General features: G+C 38.8%; 1 protein-coding gene across 2 annotated transcripts in view; it reads left to right on the top strand.

The window, feature by feature from the left end:
• Positions 1-15,028, top strand: part of npas2 (neuronal PAS domain protein 2) — a 45,357-nt gene that overhangs the window by 13,292 nt on the left and 17,037 nt on the right. Inside the window, exon 1 of one of the 2 annotated variants that reach the window (XM_085420232.1) lies at positions 4,282-5,833. The exons of the other annotated variant lie outside the window; for it this stretch is intronic. The gene's annotated coding sequence lies outside the window, so the exon portion shown is untranslated. Of the gene's footprint in view, positions 1-4,281; positions 5,834-15,028 lie in introns of those variants that run through there. 2 annotated transcript variants of the gene reach the window in all.

The raw sequence follows: 15,028 nt of genomic DNA, 5'->3' as shown, positions 1-15,028 counted from the left end.
TGACATGCTGGAAAACCTTGATGCCAGTATTAAACTTTAGGTTAACATGTACATTTATTGCGAAGCTTGTATCTCATCTGTTGTTGTGGGTTGAGAGTGAGTTAAAACTGCTGTAAGGAGAAATCAAAGCATGCAGCCAGCAAGGTTGCTTTGGCACTTTATTAATAGTCAACAGTATAACAAATGACTTCCTGAGTTATGTATGAGAAATCTTGTCGACCAGAAGAAAAATGGAAACCGGCAGCTTGATGGGCATAGCTGGGAGAAAGTAGACACTACACATTGTTACCATGGGAACACAGAGTGAACAGCAGTGCCACCGTCTAATTAATGAAAGTCAGTGCTTCAGCAGAGGGCCGCAATGACATCATCAATACCAGCAGCACAGATGTAGAGAGAGGCAATATGGCTTAATGTCTGAGTAATTATACAAATAGTCACTTTTCACTGATGAAGCTGGAAGCAGTCTGGAAAAAGGTGCAGCATGTAAAGAACGCAATGATGTGACTTCATTATGGAGTGACGCCTGCTTATGAGCACTAAATGTCATCTCATTATCCAATAGCATGACCTACATAAAAAGAGCGCCACTAATCTCTATGTAGGCGGATGGTGAATAATGCAGTAAAATGTGGGAGATCTTTATGAATCTTAGATCTTGTTGGTTGCTGGCAAGGTAACAATGGACTTCAGAATGTTTCTATACAATCAGTCTGGCATCCTGTACTATCTGCTCAATGATTTGGTACTGTAATGTGTGTGTAGTGTGCATGGAGTATGCTATAGAAATAAGAACACAACACAGATCTTTAGCTGCTTTCAGTTATTTGAAAGTCTTTCATTTGCTGACTTATTTATTCATTTAATACACAACCGTGTCAGGAGTTTCTGTGTTAACATGTCATTAAATATGTAAATAGTGGTCATCACTTTATATGAGAGTTAACAATGCAAACAGGACTGCAGTATAGCACAGCAGTGCTCAGAGCTAAACGCTACTGTTAGCATATGTTTAACTGATATATGTTAGCATGCTACCATTTGCTAATTAGCACTAAATTCAGCACATTTGAGAATTACATGAGAAAAGCCATTTTGGCCCAGTTTTGCAATATATTGAAAACATACTATTGCAGTTTACTCTGAGAATCTTCAGAAGACTAAATCTATATATAATTAGGTCAAGGGCTCACCAAAGTCACTAAGAAACATTTCTGGGAATCATTACCCAGTCAAGACAAACAACCGCCAGACCTGATTGACCAGCACTGTCATCCTTAAAACTAAGCCACTACACACAGCAGTGGTGGTAATTAGGTCAGAGCGCCACATCCTTGTTAGATTTGCTCTATCAGCCCAAAGAACATTATTCGTTTGGCACCAACACTACTCATTCATGGAGGGGCACATTTGGAAGTATTTGTGCTCTAAAATGTTTTGGCGAGAGCTTCAGAACCTACAGTGTCAGACCTTTGAAAAAGACAGTCCCAGTGCTGTGTATGCATTACTGAAGCTTGAGGAAAAAATTAATGGAGCATTAAGAGACAAAGCAAGCATGTACTTAACGGGAGTTAGGTGGTGGAGGAATCCTAAAGTGAAGCACTCTGTTTAGGAAAGAAAAAGTACTCACTGACTTTGGATCTTTTTTTTTCTGATACCTTTTAGGGCATCACAGTTTCAGAGTTGACAGATGGGTAAATCTGAGTGTACCTTATGCAGTTTATTAACTTCATTTTGCTTAATTTCTGGATGGAGTTTGTAGATTTTTACCAATCATAACCCCATGAAGCCTCTGAATACCTCTGTGTGGTCTAATTGTAGGTTGTTTGAACTCCTCGTGACTGATTTATCCTCCAGGACTTCTGTCTGTTTCATTCACCATCTCATATGAGAAAAGTGTCTTTTACAGGTCTGATCACAGTATAAGCAAACCTACATTTTGCAATCTAGTTTCTAGAGGCATATTTACAGTTGATGCTTGAAGCTGACTCTTAATAATTATTTACTATTATTCATGCTTTTAGTCGGAAGTGCATCGGTTTGCTTCTTACTGTTGCCAGACTGTAAGTGAAAGTACATTTTATTCTAGTACTTTTGTGAAAGTGACTTAAGCCTCCAGAAACCATCAAAATTATCTGCAGTAACAAAGCTTTCATTCTTACTTTCGCTCGCTTTCTTTCGTTCTTGAGCAGGCTGAAATTGCACGCGTATAGTTTAGTTTTCCGTTTTTGGTTTGCGTTAGCACACAGCGCATTTTGCATAGTTTCTTTGTTTAAGTTGAGCCATCTCAAACATGTAAATCGTGCTGTTTCTTCTTTGAGATGGCTGCATTAACGATAGCTTCCTCGGGATACATTAACAATACATCATTCTTGCTATGTTTTCTTCTATTTTTCTTTTTTCAACTTGTCAGCACTTCCTTTTTCCCCCCAAGGTTGAATTAGGTCACATTAGCTGTGCTGCATGCTCTACGACTTGATCGGCTACATTTCTTCAATATAAATAAATCCATTAATTACAACAGGTAGTGACTAAAATTTAAGGACAGTTCACCTCTTCCCAGCCCTACCTACCAGATTTGTCATCTACCTGACTTTCAAGTTTCTCAGTCGTGACAGAAACTAGAGCAACCAGTGTGATCACACTATGGGAGTAACACAGAAAGGGACAGCACTGAATGCAACACTGAATTTGCTCAGTGCAGTATGGGGGTGTCAGAGGTGCACTGTGCCCTCCACTTTGTTGGATGCACTGTTACAAACTTTAGTTTTAAGTAATGCAGACCTGTCAAACTAAGCTGTTCCTTCTGCTGTGTTTTATTTGTATTTTATTTTTTTAAACTAGTATATCTTTTTATTCATAGAAGATACTTAGGGGTTCTGCAGATATCCTAGCAGTTCTGCAGTCACTTTCATAAGTGCAGGACTGAGGATGTTGCACAAACTACACAGATGTTAGGTGTGCAAGAAGTGTGTGAAACTGTGTAGCTGCAGTGGTGCAGCCACTATCAGGAGTGGTAATACAAGGCTTTTAGTTTCAAGGTTGGTTAGCGCTGACAAATCACAGCGGAGTCATGCCAACGATGCAAGAGTCAGTTAAGAAGGTTCAATCACCTGATGGAGGATGTTTATGTCTCCAGAGAGGCTTCATGTATAACTTGGCTGGCAGAACTGGCATCATCCTGGTACCACCTCATGAGCCAGTCACTGAAATTGGGACTACTACAACAGCTGCAGGCTGCATCAGCTGTGTGGAAAATGTGACTCATTACATTAAGATGGTCATTGAGACAAGTGGTCTGCATATCTACCGTGGCCTCAAATGTGCGTCTGGAGTTCAGGGACATCTGGAGAGAAATTCAAATCATAAAACATCACGACGACCGGCCGAGCCAGAAACAGACGCTTTGACTTTGAAATTATGTGTCCATGTTTTTTTTTTTTTTAAATTCCAAATACTTTTTTCCTGTCTGGGTTAAAACATTGATTTTCTTTTGTTGTCACCTTAGCAATAAAACCTGTATGCTTTAAAAGCAATGCTGGGAAAAAAGGACCCAGAAGGACCCACAAAATATAGAAAACAAAGTAAAGATTTTCATGTCATCTGTTCAGATTATTTTACTGAAACTGTTCTCTCCTCAAATTTTTAATATTTTCTTGCATTTTACAAGTTGCTCTGTTTTATTGATTTAAATGGATTTAGCAAAACCTCTTCAAAGTACACGCTGGCACTCACAGGTTAACACTCACACTCTTCATTATGAAAAGCTCAATTTTTCTAATTAAGAACATGCACTTAAAGCTCTCTGATGTCAAAGGCTAATTTGTCAAAGCAGTTGACACTCACTCTCTAATGAGATGAGGCACAACAGGTGACAACGTTGATTCTCATGTGCTCTGTGCTCTTTATTCACACGAGAACTGGCCTTGATTACAAGATCTTCCATTAAAGAAACATATTTATGTAACCCAAAGTATTTTAAATAAGAAGGAAAGGATAGCACATCAGTGCAATCAAAGATGTGGCTATTTCCTACTGAAAAATTTTGTTTTTTTTAGTTATTATTTTACTTAACATTGTCTAAATAATCCAAAATATGGTCTCCTCAGTTGTTTGTGAGTAAGCAAGCCTCACATGCAGTTAATAATGTAAACCATCTATGTTGCTAACAAGTACAGTAGAGCTTGATATTTGGGAAAGTATAAGTGTAAAAAGAGTCTCACATTTACACATTTGGCACCTACCGTAATTGTTCACGATTACTGTTTTGAAGATTATGGTCTTTAAAGATCTTTAAAAATTAAAGGTGCATTCAGAAATGTCATAGGGAAACAAAAAAACTAATTAGTCTACCTACCATTAAGTTATTAGAAATCATTTATCAAGTAATGAGGGCTATAATCAGTAGCAGTGAAATCGTGGCTTTAGCCACATAGACTAAGTGGCATCTATCCATACAAAAGCCATCCATACATGTCATGTTAATAAAATTTAGGACTTGGTTAAAATGGCTGGTGTACTGATAGGCTTTGTCCAAATAGTACAATTAGATAAACTACTGATATGACTGTGACAGTCATATAGGCGTACTACAGTAAAACCTCTGCCTCATTTTTTAACGCTCCAAATAATTTATCCATGTAAATGCTCTCTTTGGTTCTTTTAACATTCTCGACATGCCCACATCTAGCTGCTTGTGAAGCCACTTGACAGACACAAAATACTTGGAGACTGTCCATCATTAAAGCTTGAAATTAGTCATGTAGACTGCTGACCCACATTTGGGACTTCAGCTGAGGAGAGAAGGGAACCAGGAAGTTTAAAAAAAAAACACACATAGGAAGTGTATGGGGAAGTACTTGGGGGGCAAAACAAAAGTCTACAGCGTCTTGTTTTGGTTATACATTGAGGTGTTGTCATCTTTCTGTATGGCCTGCCTCCCTTCACCCTGCAGATTTAAATAAATGGTTTATAAACTTATAAACAGGGTCAGACAGGCTAATCTGCTCTGTGTTGCTGGCAGGGAGGAGGCACCGTTCACCACCTCCTCCTGCCCATGTGATTTGCCTTAATATATCAGCAGTACCTTTAAGGTCAATTTGCAGCATGCCATCACCCCCTCCTATAGACTCCTTCTTGTGAATGTAAAACTATATCTTAGTAGATTAAAGGTTAGGCTCCTATGGCCAAGTCTCGGTAGGCTTCACAGTTTCAAACAGTCGGAAAACTGCGGTGCAAAAGCCACATTACAAATCTACTCTTCTTTGCATTGCTCTAATGACATTTTAGTGGGTTGTTATTATTCATTAAACACGTGTTAAAGATTGCAATCTGCCCCCTTCCTTCCCGGTCACAAGCGCAGGTTTCTTTCGGTTGTGTTGCACAGCATTGCTGCTTATGCTGCTGCTGCCTTCGTTACCCGAGTATTGAGCTACCAGCTGACCTACTTTCTCTGCTCTCAGCCACTCGGTCCTGTTTACAAGCCGCTGCCAGCGGAGGATGTGGAGTACAGACCCTGGAAAAGAGAGAGAGAGAGAGAAAGACCGCAACTACAGAAAAAAAAAGCCACGAATCAGAAATTTGGTCCTCTGTTGTTGATAAATTAGGACTGTCAAAGCCGCAGAGAGCTCATCGGCGATTAATAACAGCACGTTATTAACTTAAGGCGCTGTTATGCAATTTAACGCTTTCAGCGCTCTCGCTTGGTTAGTCAGAGGCTGCTGATTGCGCTCGGCTGCTATGCTGTAGTTTTTACATTTTTTTCTTTTAAAAATGACTAGTTTGGTTAAAGTTAAGTGTGGATTCGGATTTCTGCTGGAGACCTGTTTTCAAGGTATGTGAGATTTAACTTAAGCTTTCAGTTTCGCGTCACTGTGACAGACGAGCGCAAAATGTTGTCATAGGCTGCTGCCACCCGCTTACTCCGTTTTATATGATCAAAGTTCACGACTGGACTCTTTTCCCAATAAAAGAGAGGTGGGCGTGTTTATTAGACGGAGCACAGGCTGATTTGGCTGGTTTGGGTAAAATCCAGGTGTCCGTATGTTTGACAGCGTTAGCGCTCTTGAATGCTGCTTACATGTTTTCAGCTCAGAGTCATCAAGTGCCCTGGTTACAAGGCTGAAATAACCTATTTTTCCCTCCACCCGTTGTGCCCCCGATGATGACATTAATGGCCAAAACACCAAAGGGGTTTTCGTCATTGCTTCCTCTAAGACGCCACAAAGAAAAATGTTAAATGTCACCGGAAAATGTATGCTTAGATAATTTCTCAGCAGGCTTAGGGTCAGGCTGATGTTACCCAACCTGGCAGCTTTAAGCCTACTGGAGTTCACATTTCTCTGACAAACCCACAGGTCTTCGAATTCACAGTCCAGTCAGGGCTTTTTGTTTATTTATTTATTTGTTAATATAATTATTTGAAACTGAAAGGGATTTCTTATTAGAGCAAAGCATTTCCACTGTTTGAGTCTACATCAAGTGTGGCAATGCTATTTATTTACCCTGTACGTACTGGGAAGTTAAAGGGTCAGTGAGGGCTGTCAGTGGCCTTTCCTCTGTTTTTCATTTATAGGTTTGCAGCCAGTTGAAGTGCTTCCTGCTTTCTTATCGGTTAAAGGCAGCTACACCTACACTGGAAATCATAACACGGCACATTTAGAAAGACGTTTTTTTTTGTTATTGAATGCATTTTGAAACAAGTGTTCATGTTTGCATGTGCTCATCTGTGCGTACAGTATGCAGCGTTACACGTGTGTTTGATAAATGGTGGTGAGGTTGTACGCTTTCAAATAACCAATAATATGAATGTTGTACAGTCATGACGCAAATGAGAAAAGGGTAAATGCTGTGCAAATTATTTCAGATTTTATGTAATCTAGGCTTAAGCAGCAAGACCTAGATACATGTTAAAAACGTTTCCACACTGACTGAAATAAAGCTTGTCCAAGCCCAGTTAGTGTTTACCTGACGGCTTGAGCTGTCAGCTCAAACCCAGATGCAGGTGGATGTGGTCAGACAGTTTAAACCTGCAGACGAGCAGATAGTAGTCGTCCAGCGCCAGAGCCACAGAACAGCTTTCTGTGTGGAATACCAGAGTAGTTGTGGGGAATGGTGTTGGCTGTCAGAAAACCTGCAGAGAGACTTTTTCTGTTGCCTGGTTCACTTTCCTGTGTGTTATTCTAGGGTTGCAAAAAGTTATATATAATACTTTTGTGAGTCATTAGGCCTACTCAGCTTATCATGACACAGTTGTCCTGGTTATTCAGAGCCGTGGTTTATCTTTTTTCTTTTTTAATTGTAACCTTTCAATCTGGGAACCAGATTCTTGATTATTTTTGGAGGAGCAAATAATTTATATGTTTATAGCATGTCTATGTTTTTCACTTGTAACTGCATAATGTAAATGTATAACAACTGGTGGGTGACCACCGTGCAGTTTGTATTTCCTAGCTAATGTCCTTTTGAATTCATTACAGATATTTCCTCGTGGCTCCATAGTGCACTGCTTTCCAGGTTTGATCCCGGGAAAAGCACACAATTCCCCTTGGTGTTGAGACAGGAAGGGCATCTGGTGTGAAAATGCTAAAACATGCGGCGCTATCTACTGTGGTGACCGCTTGTGAATGAGGGAGCAGTTGAAAGTAGCTACTTTATTACATCATTATGTTTTTTGTTTGTATTCTAAAGAGGTTTTGTGCATTTAGCAAAATCTGTATATCAGACAGATAAAGCAATGGTGCCCCCATCTTGGGTTTTTAATCAAACAAGAGGTTAGTGTGCTAGCATATTAGCAAAGAACGTACACATACCTTTTAATTAGGGCTAACATATAGAGTATTGGAGCAGGCTTCTTGGTCAGATTGTTAATACTGCATAGCAGACCACATTATATGTAAAGTAATTTGATTTAAAGGCACTAACAGTGGTGCAGTGAGAGGTAGGGCTGGGCCATATTATACCGTTCACGGTAATACCGGTATAATGTTAGGCAACGATAGGAAAATGAAATATCGCGATAGAATGGGAGTGAAACGCGCATGCGCAGTGCCTTTGTTTTCATACGCACATGGCCGATTGTTGAGTGAAACAGATGAACCAGAATTGGTTTGTAAAAATGGTGCAACTGGTTTGGTGTTTGTCCGTCAGATACACGACAAAGCAAATTTTTTTGCAGAACATGCAAGCGGCCGTTGTTATTGTCGTATTTGTCGGACTAAGATGCTCTTAAATCTGGGAGTAATCTGGGTCCTAAACTCCGTATGCTTCAGGTCAAACAACACTGCAGCATCACTTAGAGTTAAAAACTGTCTAAATTCTTTCATCTTTAATAAAACGATCAGCATTGCTGCTTTACCAGGTGTAACTATAAAGTTTAACTTCCAGGCATCCATGAAAACAAAAGTTATTACATTTAACGGAGTTAGAAGTTAGCAGGAAGCTAGCGGAAGTTAGCTCGCTAGTTTCGCTAGTTACCTAAGCATGATATTGCATGTTCTGACTGAGAGATTTCTGAAAAAAATCAAACGTACAGCTCTGCTATCACTTCCAACATAAATGAAGACAGGAAACTAAACAGCAGTGACGTTTGTAGGGTTACTGAAGTTGGGCTAGCTGGTATATAATGATGTGCTACGTGATCGCTAGCGACACAGCTATGTTAGCATAACATAAACAGTGAAGCTGGAGGACGAACACTAACACTTTTCCACTTATAAAAGTTAACGTGAAGGTTCTTCATGGTTAGAGACAAATGCAATCGCATGTCCGGATGCTGTAAACGGACCAAACTTCAGTCAGGAGAACAACTGAGATAATCCATCCACAATACGAGGTTAGTCATTAATATACTGCAACAACATGGGAATAGAGCAGCTGCCAGAGAATTCAACATTAATGAATCAATGGTACAGAAGTGGAGGAAGCAAGAAGAATGAGTTTAATAAAGTTTGATTTATCTGACTGCTTTGTTTCGCTTAATGTGCCTTATAATCCCGTGCACCTTATGGTCCGAAAAATGCATACTGCACCTCTTTTTAACTTCAGTGGATATTATACATGGTTATGCTCAGGATATGTCAGCCCATTTCTACTGGAAATGCCTTTTGGTTAAACTTTCAGCAAGGAATTTGCATTTGCACTGTTACATTTTTATAAAGCTTTAATGTACATAAAAACCAGCTTCTTGTTTAAGTGAAAATAAATGGAAGGTTGTCTTTTTGCGCTAGTAATGTTGTGGAGTTGTATTTTGTCTCGCATCAATTATATCGTCGGTTATATCGTTATCGCAAATTTTCAAATATATATCGTGATAAATATTTTTGGCCATATCGCCCTGCTTTAGTGAGAGGAACAGTTCGCTGTCTCTAATTAGCTGATGCTAACACCGCTAACACTGCTGTGTTACCATGCAGTTGTCTGTCAAACCAGCTCTGCCCAAATAAGGCATTACTGTATACCTTAATAGCATTTAAAGGCTTAGTTGTTAAAAAATATATCACCCAGTAGGAGGGATTTAACCTTTTTCTGTAGCCGTCTGTTAGCCTCAAGCTACCATGTTTGATATACTGCAGCTTTTGCATTTCCGAAATGGCCTAATTTTTCAAACCTAGACAATGCATTTAGAGTTTTTTGGGGCGGGGGTTTTGTTGTAGTTTTTAAAACAGTCATAGCTGATAGCTAATATTTAAAGGGATTTGATTTTCCGAGCTAATTTGATATTAGTATTGGTTAGTTTTGTTAGTTTTTTATGTAATGAGCAAATGCTCATTACTATGCTAATGGTTAGCAAAGGTTTGCTAGGTTCTTGTTCATGGATGGAAAAGTAGTGGGCAATAGGGATGCATTTTAAGTCGAATTGTGAATTGTGCTAGAAATCAGAGGGTGAAACAATCCATGGATACATCAGATTTGTTAACTAAATCAGAATCAGAATACTTTATTGATCCCTGGGGGAAATTATTTTTTGTTACAGTGCTCCATTTTAAACCAACATTAAGACAAGACAGACAATACGCTAACTAAGAATAACTAAATTCAACAAATGCAATTTTTGGAGATTTAGTTCAAATCTCAAAGTACTCCCAGTCTTACTCTGTGCTCAGAGACGTTAAAGAGAGAGAGCTGCCCCACTGTTAACGTTACAATCTAATTTCTTGATTGTAACTCAAAATTTGTAGTTTAAGTGTTTATTTATTAGATCTGTTCAAATGCAGGCTAACTTTGCAGGTCTTAATTCTGATTTGTAAGTTGTGAAATAAAGTATAAGTAGAAAAATTATAGCTCTTGATCAGTTAAATACAGTTTATCACATTATCTGGTCTTTTGCCTTACAAATTAAATACTGAGTTTTGCTCCTATATACTTGTGATTTTAGAAAATAACATTTCACCAAGCTGTACTTTGACAATGACACACTAGCAGTATGTGCATGCCATCAATATAGGAAAATGTTAATTAAATCTATTCTACATCACATGACAGAAAATCTTTAAAGCTCACATGCTCGCTGCCCGTATCGCTAGCGCTGTGTCAAACAGGTATTTTTTTTGTTGACAGAGAAATATCTACTGTCAGCATCTCTCTTCTCATCACGCGCCCATGCCTCTGCAAGCCAGTATTAAAGTTTGCTATCAAAAACAACCAGTTTGCTGCTGCTTTTGCATGAGGGTAATCCATCATTAAAAAGATCCACAGATAATATGACAGTTCCTTAGCATCTCATACGTTTTAAAACTACAAAATGAAAAAAATAAAACTCATCCTGCCTGAATGTGTTTGCAGCTCATTACCTGAGTGTTTTAAACATCATCACAAATACCCACCAAAAGGTGAAAAAGCAAAAGTGGAGAGGACATGAGAGCTTTTTAGATGTCATTCACTGCAGTAGAGGAGTACTTTTAGGTCCTCAGCTCTCAGCAAACAGCATGACACCAGCATGCTTTTTTACTCATTAAAGCCATTAGTGAGCTTCACCGACTCACATCTGAAATGAAAATAAGGGTTGTAAATGTTTCAAATGTGAATGTAAATTATTTTAATCTCAAAGTGATAATAGTTATTACGTTTAAATTAAATGCAAAGATGGAGCATATTAAACCTAATAACAAGCTATAGTTGAAGGTGGAGAGTTCTTTTAAACTGCAATACAAAGTCTAAATGCTAAGAATTCACAAAGAAAATGAACTATTTCATGGCCATTGTCATTGGCTCTGCCTTTTTTACAGCCTGTTTACATACAGTGTTCATCATGAACTTGAACTTCAGTGTACCACCTTGCGAAGTGAGCTCAGGTTTCAATGTAAAGGGTTTTAAATACCCGAAGGCATGAGTGTAACGAGACTCGGATGTTTTTTAGCTGTTGACCTTGCGAGGTGTGGTTTAACCTCAGTACTAGAATGCAGATGGATATGTGAGGTTTATTTTAGCTGTGCAGAGAAAAGATACATTTAAAGCTGCATGAGGTGATTCTTAATGCAGTGTTTCTCTTTAATCTTGCGAAGAAAAAAAGGACATTTACACAGTAGATCAGTTTATGAGTGGTAATTTCTGTTGCTTGCTATACAAACTTCAGCTTTTTTGTTTTGTCAACAATTCAGGAAGATCTTTTTCGTCTGTGTCTATGCAGTAAAAGCATAAACAGTCTAAAGAGTAGTTTGGCAGTAAGTAGGGCAGTAAATGCAGAAATTGTGTTTCTGATTAAACATTGGCATTTCCCCTCTGCGGTAGCTAATGTTTTTTTGTTTTGTTTCATTTAGTTTTTTTGCAAGGCATTTCTCATCAATCTGGCCCAATTAAATAAGAGCTTGATTTTTCAGTAACACTTGCGAGTTTCATTCTGAGTCTTTACCTTTGTGTGCAAATCTTTACTAAGCTATGGAAACCTGAAAGTGGAATGGAAGTTTGTGTGTCATAAAGAGGACATCCGTAGCTACACGCTAATGCTAAGACGTCACAAATTTATAGTGACCTAAGGCATAATGTCACCTTGTTAACATGGGAACCTTTTCCACAACAATGTACAAGTAATGACATTAAAGTTGCTTGAATTACTGCTTTGCAGTGAAAGACTTTCAGCAATATCTTCTTGCTTTGTGCCTCTCATTTGAGTTCCTTACCTTATTAGCTTACTCTGACCCATTTGACGCCCTACAAATGGCTTCATATAAGCTACAAATAGACTACATATATGCCCATGAAGTATGGGGAAAGAAGCAAACTAGAAATATAAATTATGGGTGAGTGTTTGATTTTTGCCTGCTGCTCTGTGTTTTGGATTCTTTTTGGACTGGAAGGATTTTACTGCGGAGCAGTTGCAGTAAGCTGAGGGCAGTTTCTGCAGTAAAACACAGACAAGGATAGCATAGCAAAATGTTAAACACCAGAGCCTGAATTTAACGCAAAATGTAGCATTTGGATCTTTAAAAATATGGATTGGCGTGAAAACAAAGCATAAGTGATATGCTTTTAGTTTAACAATGGTCACCTTTGAAATATCAGCTGTGTGCATAGTCTCCAAATATTATACATGCAAAGTTGAAAGTTCACATAATTTTCCTTTGCTTTGTTTTAGATTAGACCCCGACCTATTTATTGGCCATGTCGATATATTGGCTGATATTACGTATTTCAAAACATACCAGTACTGGCATTTATAAAGATCAACAAATAAAAATGTTGCACGGGGCCTGCTGACATCACAGTTCAGGTGTTTTCGTCATGCCACGCTACCATTAACTTAAGCCTCTTATCACTGCAGTGATACAGTTGGGAGGTGTTATTTATTAATAGAGAAAATTGTTTCAATATTTACCGGTGCACAGAGCAGAGAAACATCTTTTAGTTCCCTTATATTCAAGAGGAGGAACACATTTCCAGGCTGATATCTCCAAAGGTGGGCAGCTCAAAAGTAGTCTTTGGTGTTAGCCATACTGTCCCTTTAAATCAGATTTAAATGCATATAAGAGCATGAATTTCAGGATAAATGATAGAGAATAACTGAATAAAATGGTCTGAGGTAAATTACGATATCAAGCATGCCAGTGGGGAAATGTATACTTTAGCATATGAAGGAGGTTGAGAATGAGATTAATCCATGGATTTCCTCTCCAGAAGTTAGCCCATCATCTTTTCATATATTCCCCGTTAAGGAATGCACATAATTACATTTCTACAACAGTGCTGGCGTGCAAGTGGTTACTGGCTCAATTACCTTAGGCTGAAGTGGTGCTTAAACACCAGCTTCAAACAATTGTGTGTTCCTATATGCTCTATAGGAACAAGAGTCTGGAAACCCAAGATAGAAAATGATCCCTTTTATGAAGAAGGAAAGGGTGTGAGCTAAAATGCAGTTTTTCTTTTGCTTAGGCCAGAGACTTTTATTCTTTTTAGCAGTGAGCTGTTAAAGACTGCAACACATCACTCAGATATCTCCAGTCACAGTGATTCTCTTGTCCCTCTGGGTCTCGTTTAGATGCAAAATAATGGAAGCAGCAATATCTAGTAATTTTGCCTGAGGCCACTCAGTGTAGGCTACATTTGGAGTAAGACAAACACAGACGACTGCCTGCATTAAGAAGGACCACTAACTATAATTATAATTTGAATATAACTGATTCAGAGTTGAATTTATTTCCAGACCATGAAACCGCGGACAATTTTAATCAAGGTTAAACGAAAGCATGAGCGTTGCTTTCCTACTGGAAAGTGTCTGGAATATAATAATTGCTCTTAATTTCTGGCTTTCTAAGAAGATGCACGGTATTCTGTCAGCCACAATTAGGGGAAAACATATGTTTTCATGTATAGATTATATGGAGACGTGTTATTAATTGGTCTGTAAGTGAAAACAGTCTCATGCTGTTTAACTGGAGCTGTCCAAAGCTCGTCTGAGTGAGTTCTTAGTTTGGTCTATAAAAGAAGCGTCTGCTCCATGTTCTTTAAGATTGCCGCATACAAAGGATGTGTGAAGAAGGTGGCTGCTGTGCACTCTGTTTTTTCAGGCCAGGTTATCATAAGAAGTGTCTGCTTCAGACATTTTTCTAGGTCAGAGGAGCTCGTTCTAAGCAAAAACACTTCTTAGGTGATGAAGTACTCTTGCCAGGTGAAAATAGCTAATTTGTTTCATGCTGTGTTATTAATGTCTTTCAGCAGCACACATTAAGTCCTCACAGTAAAAACAGCATTTTTGAATGCAAGTCCTACAGAAAATGATTTGTTAAAACGGCAAGCTAATGGGGCGCCTGAGTGGCTCAACGGATTCAGCAGGCAAACCATGTGCTGTGAGAAGGCTTCCTATTGGTTGCAGAGGCCCAGTTTCAAATCTGTGATTAGGCCATTTACTGTGTGTCGTCCTGGTCTTTCTCCTATCTTTCCTGTCTTGTCTCCACTGTCCGCTCTTAAAAAAAGCTAGTGGTCTGTTAGTGGTCAAGCTCGCAACAAATGTCATATTTTCTTGATGCATTTAAAAAAGTGACTTGGGAGAACGTTCGTTTGAAATATTTGAACACAGTATTCTAATGGAAAATCTTGTGGTGACAGTGATAGCATGTTTGCTTTGTATCCAGGACTTTAAAGGCTCAGTTATTATGGATTTAATTGCAGAAATGTCCTGAGAACAAGCAGTCAGTCTGCACTCACTCACTGGGTAGACCTTGCTAGTTTTTACCCCCGTTTGTCAACAGAACATATGCACACTGAACAGGATGGATCCATGCTTTCATGTTGTTTACACCAACTTCTGAGCTTGCTATCCAAATGTTGTAGAGAAATCAAGACTCATCAGATGGGACGTTGTTCCAGTGTTCCACTGTTGAGTTTCAGTGAGTCTGTGTGGATGGTACCCTCAGTTTCCTGTTCTTAGCTGACACGAGCGGTGCCCAATGTGGTCTTCTGCTGCTGTCGCCCATCTACTTCAAGGTTCAATTTGATTTGTGTTTAGAGATGTTCTTCTACTTGTCTTTGTTGTAACAAGTAGTTATCTAAGTTACTGTTGCCTTCCTATCAGCTCCAAGCAGTCTGTCCTTTCTCC

The sequence above is a fragment of the Rhamphochromis longiceps genome, linkage group LG10 (genome assembly GCF_057381845.1).
Source record: "Rhamphochromis longiceps isolate RC_006_pf linkage group LG10, R_longiceps_female_GT1.1, whole genome shotgun sequence".
Lineage (NCBI taxonomy): Eukaryota > Metazoa > Chordata > Actinopteri > Cichliformes > Cichlidae > Rhamphochromis > Rhamphochromis longiceps.
This window is presented reverse-complemented; position numbering and strand designations above follow the sequence as displayed.